The sequence below is a fragment of the Amblyomma mixtum genome, chromosome 5 (assembly GCF_055824585.1).
Source record: "Amblyomma mixtum isolate Tamu chromosome 5, ASM5582458v1, whole genome shotgun sequence".
In the NCBI taxonomy this organism is placed as follows: Eukaryota; Metazoa; Arthropoda; class Arachnida; order Ixodida; family Ixodidae; genus Amblyomma; species Amblyomma mixtum.
In genome coordinates, this window is record NC_143016.1 from 199,079,521 (window position 1) to 199,102,101 (window position 22,581).

Below are 22,581 nucleotides of genomic sequence, written 5' to 3' on the forward strand. Positions count from 1 at the left end.
ACTCGATAAAGACGACAGTAACCTAATCGAGCTGGACCGATTGACCCTTTAGCGCATTGGCTCTTGGGTTCCGGATGCTGCGTATAAGTCAAATGCACAGGCAATCGAAGCTGCTCGGTTCGCGCCGCATGTGTTCCACTCGATAAAGACGACAATAACCGAATCGAGCTGGAGAGATTGACCCTTTAACGCATTGGCTTCTGGGTTCCGGATGCTGCGTATAAGTCAAATGCACAGGCAATCGAAGCTGCTCGGTTCGCGCCGCATGTGTTCCACTCGATAAAGACGACAGTAACCAAACCGAGCTGGACAGATTGACCCTTTAACGCATTGCCTTCTGGGTTCCGGATGCTGCGTATAAGTCAAATGCACAGGCAATCGAAGCTGCTTGGTTCGCGCCGCATGTGTTCCACTCGATAAAGACGACAGTAACCTAATCGAGCTGGACCGATTGACCCTTTAGCGCATTGGCTCTTGGGTTCCGGATGCTGCGTATAAGTCAAATGCACAGGCAATCGAAGCTGCTCGGTTCGCGCCGCATGTGTTCCACTCGATAAAGACGACAATAACCGAATCGAGCTGGAGAGATTGACCCTTTAACGCATTGGCTTCTGGGTTCCGGATGTTGCGTATAAGTCAAATGCACAGGCAATCGAAGCTGCTCGGTTTGCGCCGCATGAGTTCCACTCGATAAAGACGACAATAACGAAATCGAGCTGGACAGATTGACCCTTTAACGCATTGGCTTCTGGGTTCCGGATGTTGCGTATAAGTCAAATGTACAGGCAATGGAAGCTGCTCGGTTCGCGCCGCATGTGTTCCACTCGATAAAAACGACAATAACCGAATCGAGCTGGAGAGATTGACCCTTTAACGCATTGGCTTCTGGGTTCCGGATGTTGCGTATAAGTCAAATGCACAGGCAATCGAAGCTGCTTCGTTCGCGCCGCATGTGTTCCACTCGATAAAGACGACAGTAACCAAATCGAGCTGGACAGATTGACCCTTTAGCGCATTGGATCCTGGGTTCCGGATGCTGCGTATAAGTCAAATGCACAGGCAATCGAAGCTGCTCGGTTCGCGCCGCATGTGTTCCACTCGATAAGACGACAGTAACCAAATCGAGATGGACAGATTGACGCTTTAGCGCATTGGCTCTTGGGTTCCGGATGCTGCGTATAAGTCAAATGCACAGGCAATCGAAGCTGCTCGGTTCGCGCCGCATGTGTTCCACTCGATAAAGACGACAGTAACAAAATGGAGCTGGACAGATTGACCCTTTAGCGCATTGGCTCCTGGGTTCCGGATGCTGCGTATAAGTCAAATGCACAGGCAATCGAAGCTGCTCGGTTCGCGCCGCATGTGTTCCACTCGATAAAGACGACAATAACGAAATCGAGCTGGACAGATTGACCCTTTAACGCATTGGCTTCTGGGTTCCGGATGCTGCGTATAAGTCAAATGCACAGGCAATGGAAGCTGCTCGGTTCGCGCCGCATGTGTTCCACTCGATAAAGACGACAATAACCGAATCGAGCTGGAGAGATTGACCCTTTAACGCATTGGCTTCTGGGTTCCGGATGCTGCGTATAAGTCAAATGCACAGGCAATCGAAGCTGCTTCGTTCGCGCCGCATGTGTTGCACTCGATAAAGACGACAGTAACCAAATCGAGCTGGACAGATTGACCCTTTAGCGCATTGGATCCTGGGTTCCGGATGCTGCGTATAAGTCAAATGCACAGGCAATCGAAGCTGCTCGGTTCGCGCCGCATGTGTTCCACTCGATAAAGACGACAGTAACCAAATCGAGCTGGACAGATTGACCCTTTAGCGCATTGGCTCCTGGGTTCCGGATGCTGCGTATAAGTCAAATGCACAGGCAATCGAAGCTCCTCGGTTCGCGCCGCATGTGTACCACTCGATAAAGACGGCAATAACCAAACCGAGCTGGACAGTTTGACCCTTTAGCGCATTGGCTTCTGGGTTCCGGATGCTGCCTATAAGTCAAATGCACCGGCAATCGAGGCTTTTCGGTTCGCGCCGCATGTGTTCCACACGATAAAGACGACAATAACCAAATCGAGCTGGACAGATTGACCCTTTAACGCATTGGCTTCTGGGTTCCGGATGCTGTGTAAAGTCAAATGCACAGGCACTCGAAGCTCCTCGCTTCGCGCCGCACGTGTTCCACTCAATAGAGACGACAATAACCAAATCGGGCTGGACAAATTTGACCCTTTAGCGTATTGGCTTCTGGGTTCCGGATGCTGTGTATAAGTCAAATGCACAGGCAATCGAAGCTGCTCGGTTCGCGCCGCACGTGTTCCACTCGATAAAGACGACAATAACCAAATCGAGCTGGACAGATTGACCCTTTAGCGCATTGGCTTCTGGGTTCCGGATGCTGCGTATAAGTCAAATGCACAGGCAATCGAAGCTGCTCGGTTTGCGCCACATGTGTTCCACTCGATAAAAACGAAAATAACCTAATCGAGCTGGACAGATTGACCCTTTAACGCATTGGCTTCTGGGTTCCGGATGCTGCGTATAAGTCAAATGCACAGGCAATCGAAGCTGCTCGGTTCGCGCCGCATGTGTTCCACTCGATAAAGACGACAGTAACCAAATCGAGCTGGACAGATTGACCCTTTAGCGCATTGGCTCCTGGGTTCCGGATGCTGCGTATAAGTCAAATGCACAGGCAATCGAAGCTCCTCGGTTCGCGCCGCATGTGTACCACTCGATAAAGACGGCAATAACCAAACCGAGCTGGACAGTTTGACCCTTTAGCGCATTGGCTTCTGGGTTCCGGATGCTGTGTAAAGTCAAATGCACAGGCACTCGAAGCTCCTCGCTTCGCGCCGCACGTGTTCCACTCAATAGAGACGACAATAACCAAATCGGGCTGGACAAATTTGACCCTTTAGCGTATTGGCTTCTGGGTTCCGGATGCTGTGTATAAGTCAAATGCACAGGCAATCGAAGCTGCTCGGTTCGCGCCGCACGTGTTCCACTCGATAAAGACGACAATAACCAAATCGAGCTGGACAGATTGACCCTTTAGCGCATTGGCTTCTGGGTTCCGGATGCTGCGTATAAGTCAAATGCACAGGCAATCGAAGCTGCTCGGTTTGCGCCACATGTGTTCCACTCGATAAAAACGAAAATAACCTAATCGAGCTGGACAGATTGACCCTTTAACGCATTGGCTTCTGGGTTCCGGATGCTGCGTATAAGTCAAATGCACAGGCAATCGAAGCTGCTCGGTTCGCGCCGCATGTGTTCCACTCGATAAAGACGACAGTAACCAAACCGAGCTGGACAGATTGACCCTTTAACGCATTGCCTTCTGGGTTCCGGATGCTGCGTATAAGTCAAATGCTCAGGCAATCGAAGCTGCTTGGTTCGCGCCGCATGTGTTCCACTCGATAAAGACGACAGTAACCTAATCGAGCTGGACCGATTGACCCTTTAGCGCATTGGCTCTTGGGTTCCGGATGCTGCGTATAAGTCAAATGCACAGGCAATCGAAGCTGCTCGGTTCGCGCCGCATGTGTTCCACTCGATAAAGACGACAATAACCGAATCGAGCTGGAGAGATTGACCCTTTAACGCATTGGCTTCTGGGTTCCGGATGTTGCGTATAAGTCAAATGCACAGGCAATCGAAGCTGCTCGGTTTGCGCCGCATGTGTTCCACTCGATAAAGACGACAATAACGAAATCGAGCTGGACAGATGGACCCTTTAACGCACTGGCTTCTGGGTTCCGGATGCTGCGTATAAGTCAAATGCACAGGCAATCGAAGCTGCTCGGTTTGCGCCGCATGTGTTCGACTCGATAAAAACGAAAATAACCTAATCGAGCTGGACAGATTGACCCTTTAGCGCATTGGCTTCTGGGTTCCGGATGCTGCGTATAAGTCAAATGCACAGGCAATCGAAGCTGCTCGGTTTGCGCCGCATGTGTTCCACTCGATAAAAACGAAAATAACCTAATCGAGCTGGACAGATTGACCCTTTAACGCATTGGCTTCTGGGTTCCGGATGCTGCGTATAAGTCAAATGCACAGGCAATCGAAGCTGCTCGGTTCGCGCCGCATGAGTTCCACTCGATAAAGACGACAGTAACCAAACCGAGCTGGACAGATTGACCCTTTAGCGCATTGGCTCCTGGGTTCCGGATGCTGCGTATAAGTCAAATGCACAGGCAATCGAAGCTGCTCGGTTTGCGCCGCATGTGTTCCACTCGATAAAAACGAAAATAACCTAATCGAGCTGGACAGATTGACCCTTTAACGCATTGGCTTCTGGGTTCCGGATGCTGCGTATAAGTCAAATGCACAGGCAATCGAAGCTGCTCGGTTCGCGCCGCATGTGTTCCACTCGATAAAGACGACAGTAACCTAATCGAGCTGGACCGATTGAACCTTTAGCGCATTGGCTCTTTGTTTCCGGATGCTGCGTATAAGTCAAATGCCCAGGCAATGGAAGCTGCTCGGTTCGCGCCGCATGTGTTCCACTCGATAAAGACGACAATAACCGAATCGAGCTGGAGAGATTGACCCTTTAACGCATTGGCTTCTGGGTTCCGGATGTTGCGTATAAGTCAAATGCACAGGCAATCGAAGCTGCTCGGTTTGCGCCGCATGTGTTCCACTCGATAAAGACGACAATAACGAAATCGAGCTGGACAGATTGACCCTTTAACGCATTGGCTTCTGGGTTCCGGATGTTGCGTATAAGTCAAATGCACAGGCAATGGAAGCTGCTCGGTTCGCGCCGCATGTGTTCCACTCGATAAAGACGACAATAACCGAATCGAGCTGTAGAGATTGACCCTTTAACGCATTGGCTTCTGGGTTCCGGATGTTGCGTATAAGTCAAATGCACAGGCAATCGAAGCTGCTTCGTTCGCGCCGCATGTGTTCCACTCGATAAAGACGACAGTAACCAAATCGAGCTGGACAGATTGACCCTTTAGCGCATTGGATCCTGGGTTCCGGATGCTGCGTATAAGTCAAATGCACAGGCAATCGAAGCTGCTCGGTTCGCGCCGCATGTGTTCCACTCGATAAGACGACAGTAACCAAATCGAGATGGACAGATTGACGCTTTAGCGCATTGGCTCTTGGGTTCCGGATGCTGCGTATAAGTCAAATGCACAGGCAATCGAAGCTGCTCGGTTCGCGCCGCATGTGTTCCACTCGATAAAGACGACAGTGACCAAATGGAGCTGGACAGATTGACCCTTTAGCGCATTGGCTCCTGGGTTCCGGATGCTGCGTATAAGTCAAATGCACAGGCAATCGAAGCTGCTCGGTTCGCGCCGCATGTGTTCCACTCGATAAAGACGACAATAACGAAATCGAGCTGGACAGATTGACCCTTTAACGCATTGGCTTCTGGGTTCCGGATGCTGCGTATAAGTCAAATGCACAGGCAATGGAAGCTGCTCGGTTCGCGCTGCATGTGTTCCACTCGATAAAGACGACAATAACCGAATCGAGCTGGAGAGATTGACCCTTTAACGCATTGGCTTCTGGGTTCCGGATGCTGCGTATAAGTCAAATGCACAGGCAATCGAAGCTGCTTCGTTCGCGCCGCATGTGTTGCACTCGATAAAGACGACAGTAACCAAATCGAGCTGGACAGATTGACCCTTTAGCGCATTGGATCCTGGGTTCCGGATGCTGCGTATAAGTCAAATGCACAGGCAATCGAAGCTGCTCGGTTCGCGCCGCATGTGTTCCACTCGATAAAGACGACAGTAACCAAATCGAGCTGGACAGATTGACCCTTTAGCGCATTGGCTCCTGGGTTCCGGATGCTGCGTATAAGTCAAATGCACAGGCAATCGAAGCTCCTCGGTTCGCGCCGCATGTGTACCACTCGATAAAGACGACAATAACCAAACCGAGCTGGACAGTTTGATCCTTTAGCGCATTGGCTTCTGGGTTCCGGATGCTGCCTATAAGTCAAATGCACAGGCAATCGAGGCTTTTCGGTTCGCGCCGCATGTGTTCCACACGATAAAGACGACAATAACCAAATCGAGCTGGACAGATTGACCCTTTAACGCATTGGATCCTGGGTTCCGGATGTTGCGTATAAGTCAAGTGCACAGGCAATCGAAGCTGCTTCGTTCGCGCCGCATGTGTTCCACTCGATAAAGACGACAGTAACCAAATCGAGCTGGACAGATTGACCCTTTAGCGCATTGGATCCTGGGTTCCGGATGCTGCGTATAAGTCAAATGCACAGGCAATCGAAGCTGCTCGGTTCGCGCCGCATGTGTTCCACTCGATAAGACGACAGTAACCAAATCGAGATGGACAGATTGACGCTTTAGCGCATTGGCTCTTGGGTTCCGGATGCTGCGTATAAGTCAAATGCACAGGCAATCGAAGCTGCTCGGTTCGCGCCGCATGTGTTCCACTCGATAAAGACGACAGTGACCAAATGGAGCTGGACAGATTGACCCTTTAGCGCATTGGCTCCTGGGTTCCGGATGCTGCGTATAAGTCAAATGCACAGGCAATCGAAGCTGCTCGGTTCGCGCCGCATGTGTTCCACTCGATAAAGACGACAATAACGAAATCGAGCTGGACAGATTGACCCTTTAACGCATTGGCTTCTGGGTTCCGGATGCTGCGTATAAGTCAAATGCACAGGCAATGGAAGCTGCTCGGTTCGCGCCGCATGTGTTCCACTCGATAAAGACGACAATAACCGAATCGAGCTGGAGAGATTGACCCTTTAACGCATTGGCTTCTGGGTTCCGGATGCTGCGTATAAGTCAAATGCACAGGCAATCGAAGCTGCTTCGTTCGCGCCGCATGTGTTGCACTCGATAAAGACGACAGTAACCAAATCGAGCTGGACAGATTGACCCTTTAGCGCATTGGATCCTGGGTTCCGGATGCTGCGTATAAGTCAAATGAACAGGCAATCGAAGCTGCTCGGTTCGCGCCGCATGTGTTCCACTCGATAAAGACGACAGTAACCAAATCGAGCTGGACAGATTGACCCTTTAGCGCATTGGCTCCTGGGTTCCGGATGCTGCGTATAAGTCAAATGCACAGGCAATCGAAGCTCCTCGGTTCGCGCCGCATGTGTACCACTCGATAAAGACGACAATAACCAAACCGAGCTGGACAGTTTGACCCTTTAGCGCATTGGCTTCTGTGTTCCGGATGCTGCCTATAAGTCAAATGCACAGGCAATCGAGGCTTTTCGGTTCGCGCCGCATGTGTTCCACACGATAAAGACGACAATAACCAAATCGAGCTGGACAGATTGACCCTTTAACGCATTGGCTTCTGGGTTCCGGATGCTGTGTAAAGTCAAATGCACAGGCACTCGAAGCTCCTCGCTTCGCGCCGCACGTGTTCCACTCAATAGAGACGACAATAACCAAATCGGGCTGGACAAATTTGACCCTTTAGCGTATTGGCTTCTGGGTTCCGGATGCTGTGTATAAGTCAAATGCACAGGCAATCGAAGCTGCTCGGTTTGCGCCGCATGTGTTCCACTCGATAAAAACGAAAATAACCTAATCGAGCTGGACAGATTGACCCTTTAACGCATTGGCTTCTGGGTTCCGGATGCTGCGTATAAGTCAAATGCACAGGCAATCGAAGCTGCTCGGTTCGCGCCGCATGTGTTCCACTCGATAAAGACGACAGTAACCAAACCGAGCTGGACAGATTGACCCTTTAACGCATTGCCTTCTGGGTTCCGGATGCTGCGTATAAGTCAAATGCACAGGCAATCGAAGCTGCTTGGTTCGCGCCGCATGTGTTCCACTCGATAAAGACGACAGTAACCTAATCGAGCTGGACCGTTGACCCTTTAGCGCATTGGCTCTTGGGTTCCGGATGCTGCGTATAAGTCAAATGCACAGGCAATCGAAGCTGCTCGGTTCGCGCCGCATGTGTTCCACTCGATAAAGACGACAATAACCGAATCGAGCTGGAGAGATTCACCCTTTAACGCATTGGCTTCTGGGTTCCGGATGTTGCGTATAAGTCAAATGCACAGGCAATCGAAGCTGCTCGGTTTGCGCCGCATGTGTTCCACTCGATAAAGACGACAATAACGAAATCGAGCTGGACAGATTGACCCTTTAACGCATTGGCTTCTGGGTTCCGGATGCTGCGTATAAGTCAAATGCACAGGCAATCGAAGCTGCTCGGTTTGCGCCGCATGTGTTCGACTCGATAAAAACGAAAATAACCTAATCGAGCTGGACAGATTGACCCTTTAGCGCACTGGCTTCTGGGTTCCGGATGCTGCGTATAAGTCAAATGCACAGGCAATCGAAGCTGCTCGGTTTGCGCCGCATGTGTTCCACGCGATAAAAACGAAAATAACCTAATCGAGCTGGACAGATTGACCCTTTAACGCATTGGCTTCTGGGTTCCGGATGCTGCGTATAAGTCAAATGCACAGGCAATCGAAGCTGCTCGGTTCGCGCCGCATGAGTTCCACTCGATAAAGACGACAGTAACCAAACCGAGCTGGACAGATTGACCCTTTAGCGCATTGGCTCCTGGGTTCCGGATGCTGCGTATAAGTCAAATGCACAGGCAATCGAAGCTGCTCGGTTTGCGCCGCATGTGTTCCACTCGATAAAAACGAAAATAACCTAATCGAGCTGGACAGATTGACCCTTTAACGCATTGGCTTCTGGGTTCCGGATGCTGCGTATAAGTCAAATGCACAGGCAATCGAAGCTGCTCGGTTTGCGCCGCATGTGTTCCACTCGATAAAAACGAAAATAACCTAATCGAGCTGGACAGATTGACCCTTTAGCGCATTGGCTCCTGGGTTCCGCATGCTGCATATAACTCAAATGCACAGGGAATCGAAGCTGCTCGGTTCGCGCCGCGTGTGTTCCACTCGATAAAGACGACAATAAGCAAATCGTGCTGGACAGATTGACCCTTTAACGCATTGCCCTCTGGGTTCCGGATGCTGCATATAAGTCAAATGCACAGGCAATCGAAGCTGCTTGGTTCGCGCCGCATGTGTTCCACTCGATAAAGACGACAGTAACCTAATCGAGCTGGACAGATTGACGCTTTAGCGCATTGGCTCTTGGGTTCCGGATGCTGCGTATAAGTCAAATGCACAGGCAATCGAAGCTGCTCGGTTCGCGCCGCATGTGTTCCACTCGATAAAGACGACAGTAACCAAATCGAGCTGGACAGATTGACCCTTTAGCGCATTGGCTCCTGGGTTCCGGATGCTGCGTATAAGTCAAATGCACAGGCAATCGAAGCTCCTCGGTTCGCGCCGCATGTGTACCACTCGATAAAGACGACAATAACCAAACCGAGCTGGACAGTTTGACCCTTTAGCGCATTGGCTTCTGGGTTCCGGATGCTGCCTATAAGTCAAATGCACAGGCAATCGAGGCTTTTCGGTTCGCGCCGCATGTGTTCCACACGATAAAGACGACAATAACCAAATCGAGCTGGACAGATTGACCCTTTAACGCATTGGCTTCTGGGTTCCGGATGCTGTGTAAAGTCAAATGCACAGGCACTCGAAGCTCCTCGCTTCGCGCCGCACGTGTTCCACTCAATAGAGACGACAATAACCAAATCGGGCTGGACAAATTTGACCCTTTAGCGTATTGGCTTCTGGGTTCCGGATGCTGTGTATAAGTCAAATGCACAGGCAATCGAAGCTGCTCGGTTCGCGCCGCATGTGTTCCACTCGATAAAGACGACAATAACCGAATCGAGCTGGAGAGATTCACCCTTTAACGCATTGGCTTCTGGGTTCCGGATGTTGCGTATAAGTCAAATGCACAGGCAATCGAAGCTGCTCGGTTTGCGCCGCATGTGTTCCACTCGATAAAGACGACAATAACGAAATCGAGCTGGACAGATTGACCCTTTAACGCATTGGCTTCTGGGTTCCGGATGCTGCGTATAAGTCAAATGCACAGGCAATCGAAGCTGCTCGGTTTGCGCCGCATGTGTTCGACTCGATAAAAACGAAAATAACCTAATCGAGCTGGACAGATTGACCCTTTAGCGCATTGGCTTCTGGGTTCCGGATGCTGCGTATAAGTCAAATGCACAGGCAATCGAAGCTGCTCGGTTTGCGCCGCATGTGTTCCACGCGATAAAAACGAAAATAACCTAATCGAGCTGGACAGATTGACCCTTTAACGCATTGGCTTCTGGGTTCCGGATGCTGCGTATAAGTCAAATGCACAGGCAATCGAAGCTGCTCGGTTCGCGCCGCATGAGTTCCACTCGATAAAGACGACAGTAACCAAACCGAGCTGGACAGATTGACCCTTTAGCGCATTGGCTCCTGGGTTCCGGATGCTGCGTATAAGTCAAATGCACAGGCAATCGAAGCTGCTCGGTTTGCGCCGCATGTGTTCCACTCGATAAAAACGAAAATAACCTAATCGAGCTGGACAGATTGACCCTTTAACGCATTGGCTTCTGGGTTCCGGATGCTGCGTATAAGTCAAATGCACAGGCAATCGAAGCTGCTCGGTTTGCGCCGCATGTGTTCCACTCGATAAAAACGAAAATAACCTAATCGAGCTGGACAGATTGACCCTTTAGCGCATTGGCTCCTGGGTTCCGCATGCTGCATATAACTCAAATGCACAGGGAATCGAAGCTGCTCGGTTCGCGCCGCGTGTGTTCCACTCGATAAAGACGACAATAAGCAAATCGTGCTGGACAGATTGACCCTTTAACGCATTGCCCTCTGGGTTCCGGATGCTGCATATAAGTCAAATGCACAGGCAATCGAAGCTGCTTGGTTCGCGCCGCATGTGTTCCACTCGATAAAGACGACAGTAACCTAATCGAGCTGGACAGATTGACGCTTTAGCGCATTGGCTCTTGGGTTCCGGATGCTGCGTATAAGTCAAATGCACAGGCAATCGAAGCTGCTCGGTTCGCGCCGCATGTGTTCCACTCGATAAAGACGACAGTAACCAAATGGAGCTGGACAGATTGACCCTTTAGCGCATTGGCTCCTGGGTTCCGGATGCTGCGTATAAGTCAAATGCACAGGCAATCGAAGCTGCTCGGTTCGCGCCGCATGTGTTCCACTCGATAAAGACGACAATAACGAAATCGAGCTGGACAGATTGACCCTTTAATGCATTGGCTTCTGGGTTCCGGATGTTGCGTATAAGTCAAATGCACAGGCAATGGAAGCTGCTCGGTTCGCGCCGCATGTGTTCCACTCGATAAAGACGACAATAACCGAATCGAGCTGGAGAGATTGACCCTTTAACGCATTGGCTTCTGGGTTCCGGATGCTGCGTATAAGTCAAATGCACAGGCAATCGAAGCTGCTTCGTTCGCGCCGCATGTGTTCCACTCGATAAAGACGACAGTAACCAAATCGAGCTGGACAGATGGACCCTTTAGCGCATTGGATCCTGGGTTCCGGATGCTGCGTATAAGTCAAATGCACAGGCAATCGAAGCTGCTCGGTTCGCGCCGCGTGTGTTCCACTCGATAAAGACGACAGTAACCAAATCGAGCTGGACAGATTGACCCTTTAACGCATTGGCTTCTGGGTTCCGGATGCTGTGTAAAGTCAAATGCACAGGCACTCGAAGCTCCTCGCTTCGCGCCGCACGTGTTCCACTCAATAGAGACGACAATAACCAAATCGGGCTGGACAAATTTGACCCTTTAGCGTATTGGCTTCTGGGTTCCGGATGCTGTGTATAAGTCAAATGCACAGGCAATCGAAGCTGCTCGGTTTGCGCCGCACGTGTTCCACTCGATAAAGACGACAATAACCAAATCGAGCTGGACAGATTGACCCTTTAGCGCATTGGCTTCTGGGTTCCGTATGCTGCGTATAAGTCAAATGCACAGGCAATCGAAGCTGCTCGGTTTGCGCCGCATGTGTTCCACTCGATAAAAACGAAAATAACCTAATCGAGCTGGACAGATTGACCCTTTAACGCATTGGCTTCTGGGTTCCGGATGCTGCGTATAAGTCAAATGCACAGGCAATCGAAGCTGCTCGGTTCGCGCCGCATGTGTTCCACTCGATAAAGACGACAGTAACCAAACCGAGCTGGACAGATTGACCCTTTAACGCATTGCCTTCTGGGTTCCGGATGCTGCGTATAAGTCAAATGCACAGGCAATCGAAGCTGCTTGGTTCGCGCCGCATGTGTTCCACTCGATAAAGACGACAGTAACCTAATCGAGCTGGACCGTTGACCCTTTAGCGCATTGGCTCTTGGGTTCCGGATGCTGCGTATAAGTCAAATGCACAGGCAATCGAAGCTGCTCGGTTCGCGCCGCATGTGTTCCACTCGATAAAGACGACAATAACCGAATCGAGCTGGAGAGATTGACCCTTTAACGCATTGGCTTCTGGGTTCCGGATGCTGCGTATAAGTCAAATGCACAGGCAATCGAAGCTGCTCGGTTCGCGCCGCATGTGTTCCACTCGATAAAGAGGACAGTAACCAAACCGAGCTGGACAGATTGACCCTTTAACGCATTGCCTTCTGGGTTCCGGATGCTGCGTATAAGTCAAATGCACAGGCAATCGAAGCTGCTTGGTTCGCGCCGCATGTGTTCCACTCGATAAAGACGACAGTAACCTAATCGAGCTGGACCGATTGACCCTTTAGCGCATTGGCTCTTGGGTTCCGGATGCTGCGTATAAGTCAAATGCACAGGCAATCGAAGCTGCTCGGTTCGCGCCGCATGTGTTCCACTCGATAAAGACGACAATAACCGAATCGAGCTGGAGAGATTGACCCTTTAACGCATTGGCTTCTGGGTTCCGGATGTTGCGTATAAGTCAAATGCACAGGCAATCGAAGCTGCTCGGTTTGCGCCGCATGTGTTCCACTCGATAAAGACGACAATAACGAAATCGAGCTGGACAGATTGACCCTTTAACGCATTGGCTTCTGGGTTCCGGATGCTGCGTATAAGTCAAATGCACAGGCAATCGAAGCTGCTCGGTTTGCGCCGCATGTGTTCGACTCGATAAAAACGAAAATAACCTAATCGAGCTGGACAGATTGACCCTTTAGCGCATTGGCTTCTGGGTTCCGGATGCTGCGTATAAGTCAAATGCACAGGCAATCGAAGCTGCTCGGTTTGCGCCGCATGTGTTCCACGCGATAAAAACGAAAATAACCTAATCGAGCTGGACAGATTGACCCTTTAACGCATTGGCTTCTGGGTTCCGGATGCTGCGTATAAGTCAAATGCACAGGCAATCGAAGCTGCTCGGTTCGCGCCGCATGAGTTCCACTCGATAAAGACGACAGTAACCAAACCGAGCTGGACAGATTGACCCTTTAGCGCATTGGCTCCTGGGTTCCGGATGCTGCGTATAAGTCAAATGCACAGGCAATCGCAGCTGCTCGGTTTGCGCCGCATGTGTTCCACTCGATAAAAACGAAAATAACCTAATCGAGCTGGACAGATTGACCCTTTAACGCATTGGCTTCTGGGTTCCGGATGCTGCGTATAAGTCAAATGCACAGGCAATCGAAGCTGCTCGGTTTGCGCCGCATGTGTTCCACTCGATAAAAACGAAAATAACCTAATCGAGCTGGACAGATTGACCCTTTAGCGCATTGGCTCCTGGGTTCCGCATGCTGCATATAACTCAAATGCACAGGGAATCGAAGCTGCTCGGTTCGCGCCGCGTGTGTTCCACTCGATAAAGACGACAATAACCAAATCGTGCTGGACAGATTGACCCTTTAACGCATTGCCCTCTGGGTTCCGGATGCTGCATATAAGTCAAATGCACAGGCAATCGAAGCTGCTTGGTTCGCGCCGCATGTGTTCCACTCGATAAAGACGACAGTAACCTAATCGAGCTGGACAGATTGACGCTTTAGCGCATTGGCTCTTGGGTTCCGGATGCTGCGTATAAGTCAAATGCACAGGCAATCGAAGCTGCTCGGTTCGCGCCGCATGTGTTCCACTCGATAAAGACGACAGTAACCAAATGGAGCTGGACAGATTGACCCTTTAGCGCATTGGCTCCTGGGTTCCGGATGCTGCGTATAAGTCAAATGCACAGGCAATCGAAGCTGCTCGGTTTGCGCCGCATGTGTTCCACTCGATAAAAACGAAAATAACCTAATCGAGCTGGACAGATTGACCCTTTAACGCATTGGCTTCTGGGTTCCGGATGCTGCGTATAAGTCAAATGCACAGGCAATCGAAGCTGCTCGGTTTGCGCCGCATGTGTTCCACTCGATAAAAACGAAAATAACCTAATCGAGCTGGACAGATTGACCCTTTAGCGCATTGGCTCCTGGGTTCCGCATGCTGCATATAACTCAAATGCACAGGGAATCGAAGCTGCTCGGTTCGCGCCGCGTGTGTTCCACTCGATAAAGACGACAATAACCAAACCGAGCTGGACAGATTGACCCTTTAACGCATTGCCTTCTGGGTTCCGGATGCTGCGTATAAGTCAAATGCACAGGCCATCGAAGCTGCTTGGTTCGCGCCGCATGTGTTCCACTCGATAAAGACGACAGTAACCTAATCGAGCTGGACCGATTGACCCTTTAGCGCATTGGCTCTTGGGTTCCGGATGCTGCGTATAAGTCAAATGCACAGGCAATCGAAGCTGCTCGGTTCGCGCCGCATGTGTTCCACTCGATAAAGACGACAATAACCGAATCGAGCTGGAGAGATTGACCCTTTAACGCATTGGCTTCTGGGTTCCGGATGCTGCGTATAAGTCAAATGCACAGGCAATCGAAGCTGCTCGGTTCGCGCCGCATGTGTTCCACTCGATAAAGACGACAGTAACCAAACCGAGCTGGACAGATTGACCCTTTAACGCATTGCCTTCTGGGTTCCGGATGCTGCGTATAAGTCAAATGCACAGGCAATCGAAGCTGCTTGGTTCGCGCCGCATGTGTTCCACTCGATAAAGACGACAGTAACCTAATCGAGCTGGACCGATTGACACTTTAGCGCATTGGCTCTTGGGTTCCGGATACTGCGTATAAGTCAAATGCACAGGCAATCGAAGCTGCTCGGTTCGCGCCGCATGTGTTCCACTCGATAAAGACGACAATAACCGAATCGAGCTGGAGAGATTGACCCTTTAACGCATTGGCTTCTGGGTTCCGGATGTTGCGTATAAGTCAAATGCACAGGCAATCGAAGCTGCTCGGTTTGCGCCGCATGTCTTCCACTCGATAAAGACGACAATAACGAAATCGAGCTGGACAGATTGACCCTTTAACGCATTGGCTTCTGGGTTCCGGATGCTGCGTATAAGTCAAATGCACAGGCAATCGAAGCTGCTCGGTTTGCGCCGCATGTGTTCGACTCGATAAAAACGAAAATAACCTAATCGAGCTGGACAGATTGACCCTTTAGCGCATTGGCTTCTGGGTTCCGGATGCTGCGTATAAGTCAAATGCACAGGCAATCGAAGCTGCTCGGTTTGCGCCGCATGTGTTCCACGCGATAAAAACGAAAATAACCTAATCGAGCTGGACAGATTGACCCTTTAACGCATTGGCTTCTGGGTTCCGGATGCTGCGTATAAGTCAAATGCACAGGCAATCGAAGCTGCTCGGTTCGCGCCGCATGAGTTCCACTCGATAAAGACGACAGTAACCAAACCGAGCTGGACAGATTGACCCTTTAGCGCATTGGCTCCTGGGTTCCGGATGCTGCGTATAAGTCAAATGCACAGGCAATCGAAGCTGCTCGGTTTGCGCCGCATGTGTTCCACTCGATAAAAACGAAAATAACCTAATCGAGCTGGACAGATTGACCCTTTAACGCATTGGCTTCTGGGTTCCGGATGCTGCGTATAAGTCAAATGCACAGGCAATCGAAGCTGCTCGGTTTGCGCCGCATGTGTTCCACTCGATAAAAACGAAAATAACCTAATCGAGCTGGACAGATTGACCCTTTAGCGCATTGGCTCCTGGGTTCCGCATGCTGCATATAACTCAAATGCACAGGGAATCGAAGCTGCTCGGTTCGCGCCGCGTGTGTTCCACTCGATAAAGACGACAATAACCAAATCGTGCTGGACAGATTGACCCTTTAACGCATTGCCCTCTGGGTTCCGGATGCTGCATATAAGTCAAATGCACAGGCAATCGAAGCTGCTTGGTTCGCGCCGCATGTGTTCCACTCGATAAAGACGACAGTAACCTAATCGAGCTGGACAGATTGACGCTTTAGCGCATTGGCTCTTGGGTTCCGGATGCTGCGTATAAGTCAAATGCACAGGCAATCGAAGCTGCTCGGTTCGCGCCGCATGTGTTCCACTCGATAAAGACGACAGTAACCAAATGGATCTGGACAGATTGACCCTTTAGCGCATCGGCTCCTGGGTTCCGGATGCTGCGTATAAGTCAAATGCACAGGCAATCGAAGCTGCTCGGTTCGCGCCGCATGTGTTCCACTCGATAAAGACGACAATAACGAAATCGAGCTGGACAGATTGACCCTTTAACGCATTGGCTTCTGGGTTCCGGATGTTGCGTATAAGTCAAATGCACAGGCAATGGAAGCTGCTCGGTTCGCGCCGCATGTGTTCCACTCGATAAAGACGACAATAACCGAATCGAGCTGGAGAGATTGACCCTTTAACGCATTGGCTTCTGGGTTCCGGATGCTGCGTATAAGTCAAATGCACAGGCAATCGAAGCTGCTTCGTTCGCGCCGCATGGGTTCCACTCGATAAAGACGACAGTAACCAAATCGAGCTGGACAGATGGACCCTTTAGCGCATTGGATCCTGGGTTCCGGATGCTGCGTATAAGTCAAATGCACAGGCAATCGAAGCTGCTCGGTTCGCGCCGCGTGTGTTCCACTCGATAAAGACGACAGTAACCAAATCGAGCTGGACAGATTGACCCTTTAACGCATTGGCTTCTGGGTTCCGGATGCTGTGTAAAGTCAAATGCACAGGCACTCGAAGCTCCTCGCTTCGCGCCGCACGTGTTCCACTCAATAGAGACGACAATAACCAAATCGGGCTGGACAAATTTGACCCTTTAGCGTATTGGCTTCTGGGTTCCGGATGCTGTGTATAAGTCAAATGCACAGGCAATCGAAGCTGCTCGGTTCGCGCCGCACGTGTTCCACTCGATAAAGACGACAATAACCAAATCGAGCTGGACAGATTGACCCTTTAGCGCATTGGCTTCTGGGTTCCGGATGCTGCGTATAAGTCAAATGCACAGGCAATCGAAGCTGCTCGGTTTGCGCCGCAAGTGTTCCACTCGATAAAAACGAAAATAACCTAATCGAGCTGGACAGATTGACCCTTTAACGCATTGGCTTCTGGGTTCCGGATGCTGCGTATAAGTCCAATGCACAGGCAATCGAAGCTGCTCGGTTCGCGCCGCATGTGTTCCACTCGATAAAGACGACAGTAACCAAACCGAGCTGGACAGATTGACCCTTTAACGCATTGCCTTCTGGGTTCCGGATGCTGCGTATAAGTCAAATGCACAGGCAATCGAAGCTGCTTGGTTCGCGCCGCATGTGTTCCACTCGATAAAGACGACAGTAACCTAATCGAGCTGGACCGATTGACCCTTTAGCGCATTGGCTCTTGGGTTCCGGATGCTGCGTATAAGTCAAATGCACAGGCAATCGAAGCTGCTCGGTTCGCGCCGCATGTGTTCCACTCGATAAAGACGACAATAACCGAATCGAGCTGGAGAGATTGACCCTTTAACGCATTGGCTTCTGGGTTCCGGATGTTGCGTATAAGTCAAATGCACAGGCAATCGAAGCTGCTCGGTTTGCGCCGCATGTGTTCCACTCGATAAAGACGACAATAACGAAATCGAGCTGGACAGATTGACCCTTTAGCGCATTGGATCCTGGGTTCCGGATGCTGCGTATAAGTCAAATGCACAGGCAATCGAAGCTGCTCGGTTCGCGCCGCATGTGTTCCACTCGATAAGACGACAGTAACCAAATCGAGATGGACAGATTGACGCTTTAGCGCATTGGCTCTTGGGTTCCGGATGCTGCGTATAAGTCAAATGCACAGGCAATCGAAGCTGCTCGGTTCGCGCCGCATGTGTTCCACTCGATAAAGACGACAATAACGAAATCGAGCTGGACAGATTGACCCTTTAACGCATTGGCTTCTGGGTTCCGGATGCTGCGTATAAGTCAAATGCACAGGCAATGGAAGCTGCTCGGTTCGCGCCGTATGTGTTCCACTCGATAAAGACGACAATAACCGAATCGAGCTGGAGAGATTGACCCTTTAACGCATTGGCTTCTGGGTTCCGGCTGCTGCGTATAAGTCAAATGCACAGGCAATCGAAGCTGCTTCGTTCGCGCCGCATGTGTTGCACTCGATAAAGACGACAGTAACCAAATCGAGCTGGACAGATTGACCCTTTAGCGCATTGGATCCTGGGTTCCGGATGCTGCGTATAAGTCAAATGCACAGGCAATCGAAGCTGCTCGGTTCGCGCCGCATGTGTTCCACTCGATAAAGACGACAGTAACCAAATCGAGCTGGACAGATTGACCCTTTAGCGCATTGGCTTCTGGGTTCCGGATTATGTGTAAAGTCAAATGCACAGGCACTCGAAGCTCCTCGCTTCGCGCCGCACGTGTTCCACTCAATAGAGACGACAATAACCAAATCGGGCTGGACAAATTTGACCCTTTAGCGTATTGGCTTCTGGGTTCCGGATGCTGTGTATAAGTCAAATGCACAGGCAATCGAAGCTGCTCGGTTCGCGCCGCACGTGTTCCACTCGATAAAGACGACAATAACCAAATCGAGCTGGACAGATTGACCCTTTAGCGCATTGGCTTCTGGGTTCCGGATGCTGCGTATAAGTCAAATGCACAGGCAATCGAAGCTGCTCGGTTTGCGCCGCATGTGTTCCACTCGATAAAAACGAAAATAACCTAATCGAGCTGGACAGATTGACCCTTTAACGCATTGGCTTCTGGGTTCCGGATGCTGCGTATAAGTCAAATGCACAAGCAATCGAAGCTGCTCGGTTCGCGCCGCACGTGTTCCACTCGGTAAAGACGACAATAACCAAATCGAGCTGGACAGTTTGACCCTTTAGCGCATTGGCTTCTGGGTTCCGGATGCTGCGTATAAGTCAAATGCACAGGCAATCGAAGCTCCTCGGTTCGCGCCGCATGTGTTCCACTCGATAAAGACGACAGTAACCAAATCGAGCTGGACAGATTGACCCTTTAGCGCATTGGATCCTGGGTTCCGGATGCTGCGTATAAGTCAAATGCACAGGCAATCGAAGCTGCTCGGTTCGCGCCGCATGTGTTCCACTCGATAAGACGACAGTAACCAAATCAAGATGGACAGATTGACCCTTTAGCGCATTGGCTCCTGGGTTCCGGATGCTGCGTATAAGTCAAATGCACAGGCAATCGAAGCTCCTCGGTACGCGCCGCATGTGTTCCACTCGATAAAGACGACAATAACCGAATCGAGCTGGAGAGATTGACCCTTTAACGCATTGCCTTCTGGGTTCCGGATGCTGCGTATAAGTCAAATGCACAGGCAATCGAAGCTGCTTGGTTCGCGCCGCATGTGTTCCACTCGATAAAGACGACAGTAACCTAATCGAGCTGGACCGATTGACCCTTTAGCGCATTGGCTCTTGGGTTCCGGATGCTGCGTATAAGTCAAATGCACAGGCAATCGAAGCTGCTCGGTTCGCGCCGCATGTGTTCCACTCGATAAAGACGACAATAACCGAATCGAGCTGGAGAGATTGACCCTTTAACGCATTGGCTTCTGGGTTCCGGATGTTGCGTATAAGTCAAATGCACAGGCAATCGAAGCTGCTCGGTTTGCGCCGCATGTGTTCCACTCGATAAAGACGACAATAACGAAATCGAGCTGGACAGATTGACCCTTTAGCGCATTGGATCCTGGGTTCCGGATGCTGCGTATAAGTCAAATGCACAGGCAATCGAAGCTGCTCGGTTCGCGCCGCATGTGTTCCACTCGATAAGACGACAGTAACCAAATCGAGATGGACAGATTGACGCTTTAGCGCATTGGCTCTTGGGTTCCGGATGCTGCGTATAAGTCAAATGGACAGGCAATCGAAGCTGCTCGGTTCGCGCCGCATGTGTTCCACTCGATAAAGACGACAATAACGAAATCGAGCTGGACAGATTGACCCTTTAACGCATTGGCTTCTGGGTTCCGGATGCTGCGTATAAGTCAAATGCACAGGCAATGGAAGCTGCTAGGTTCGCGGCGTATGTGTTCCACTCGATAAAGACGACAATAACCGAATCGAGCTGGAGAGATTGACCCTTTAACGCATTGGCTTCTGGGTTCCGGATGCTGCGTATAAGTCAAATGCACAGGCAATCGAAGCTGCTTCGTTCGCGCCGCATGTGTTGCACTCGATAAAGACGACAGTAACCAAATCGAGCTGGACAGATTGACCCTTTAGCGCATTGGATCCTGGGTTCCGGATGCTGCGTATAAGTCAAATGCACAGGCAATCGAAGCTGCTCGGTTCGCGCCGCATGTGTTCCACTCGATAAAGACGACAGTAACCAAATCGAGCTGGACAGATTGACCCTTTAGCGCATTGGCTTCTGGGTTACGGATTATGTGTAAAGTCAAATGCACAGGCACTCGAAGCTCCTCGCTTCGCGCCGCACGTGTTCCACTCAATAGAGACGACAATAACCAAATCGGGCTGGACAAATTTGACCCTTTAGCGTATTGGCTTCTGGGTTCCGGATGCTGTGTATAAGTCAAATGCACAGGCAATCGAAGCTGCTCGGTTCGCGCCGCGCGTGTTCCACTCGATAAAGACGACAATAACCAAATCGAGCTGGACAGATTGACCCTTTAGCGCATTGGCTTCTGGGTTCCGGATGCTGCGTATAAGTCAAATGCACAGGCAATCGAAGCTGCTCGGTTTGCGCCGCATGTGTTCCACTCGATAAAAACGAAAATAACCTAATCGAGCTGGACAGATTGACCCTTTAACGCATTGGCTTCTGGGTTCCGGATGCTGCGTATAAGTCAAATGCACAAGCAATCGAAGCTGCTCGGTTCGCGCCGCACGTGTTCCACTCGGTAAAGACGACAATAACCAAATCGAGCTGGACAGATTGACCCTTTAGCGCATTGGCTTCTGGGTTCCGGATGCTGCGTATAAGTCAAATGCACAGGCAATCGAAGCTCCTCGGTTCGCGCCGCATGTGTTCCACTCGATAAAGACGACAGTAACCAAATCGAGCTGGACAGATTGACCCTTTAGCGCATTGGATCCTGGGTTCCGGATGCTGCGTATAAGTCAAATGCACAGGCAATCGAAGCTGCTCGGTTCGCGCCGCATGTGTTCCACTCGATAAGACGACAGTAACCAAATCAAGATGGACAGATTGACCCTTTAGCGCATTGGCTCCTGGGTTCCGGATGCTGCGTATAAGTCAAATGCACAGGCAATCGAAGCTCCTCGGTACGCGCCGCATGTGTTCCACTCGATAAAGACGACAATAACCGAATCGAGCTGGAGAGATTGACCCTTTAACGCATTGCCTTCTGGGTTCCGGATGCTGCGTATAAGTCAAATGCACAGGCAATCGAAGCTGCTTGGTTCGCGCCGCATGTGTTCCACTCGATAAAGACGACAGTAACCTAATCGAGCTGGACCGATTGACCCTTTAGCGCATTGGCTCTTGGGTTCCGGATGCTGCGTATAAGTCAAATGCACAGGCAATCGAAGCTGCTCGGTTCGCGCCGCATGTGTTCCACTCGATAAAGACGACAATAACCGAATCGAGCAGGAGAGATTGACCCTTTAACGCATTGGCTTCTGGGTTCCGGATGTTGCGTATAAGTCAAATGCACAGGCAATCGAAGCTGCTCGGTTTGCGCCGCATGTGTTCCACTCGATAAAGACGACAATAACGAAATCGAGCTGGACAGATTGACCCTTTAGCGCATTGGATCCTGGGTTCCGGATGCTGCGTATAAGTCAAATGCACAGGCAATCGAAGCTGCTCGGTTCGCGCCGCATGTGTTCCACTCGATAAGACGACAGTAACCAAATCGAGATGGACAGATTGACGCTTTAGCGCATTGGCTCTTGGGTTCCGGATGCTGCGTATAAGTCAAATGCACAGGCAATCGAAGCTGCTCGGTTCGCGCCGCATGTGTTCCACTCGATAAAGACGACAATAACGAAATCGAGCTGGACAGATTGACCCTTTAACGCATTGGCTTCTGGGTTCCGGATGCTGCGTATAAGTCAAATGCACAGGCAATGGAAGCTGCTCGGTTCGCGCCGTATGTGTTCCACTCGATAAAGACGACAATAACCGAATCGAGCTGGAGAGATTGACCCTTTAACGCATTGGCTTCTGGGTTCCGGATGCTGCGTATAAGTCAAATGCACAGGCAATCGAAGCTGCTTCGTTCGCGCCGCATGTGTTGCACTCGATAAAGACGACAGTAACCAAATCGAGCTGGACAGATTGACCCTTTAGCGCATTGGATCCTGGGTTCCGGATGCTGCGTATAAGTCAAATGCACAGGCAATCGAAGCTGCTCGGTTCGC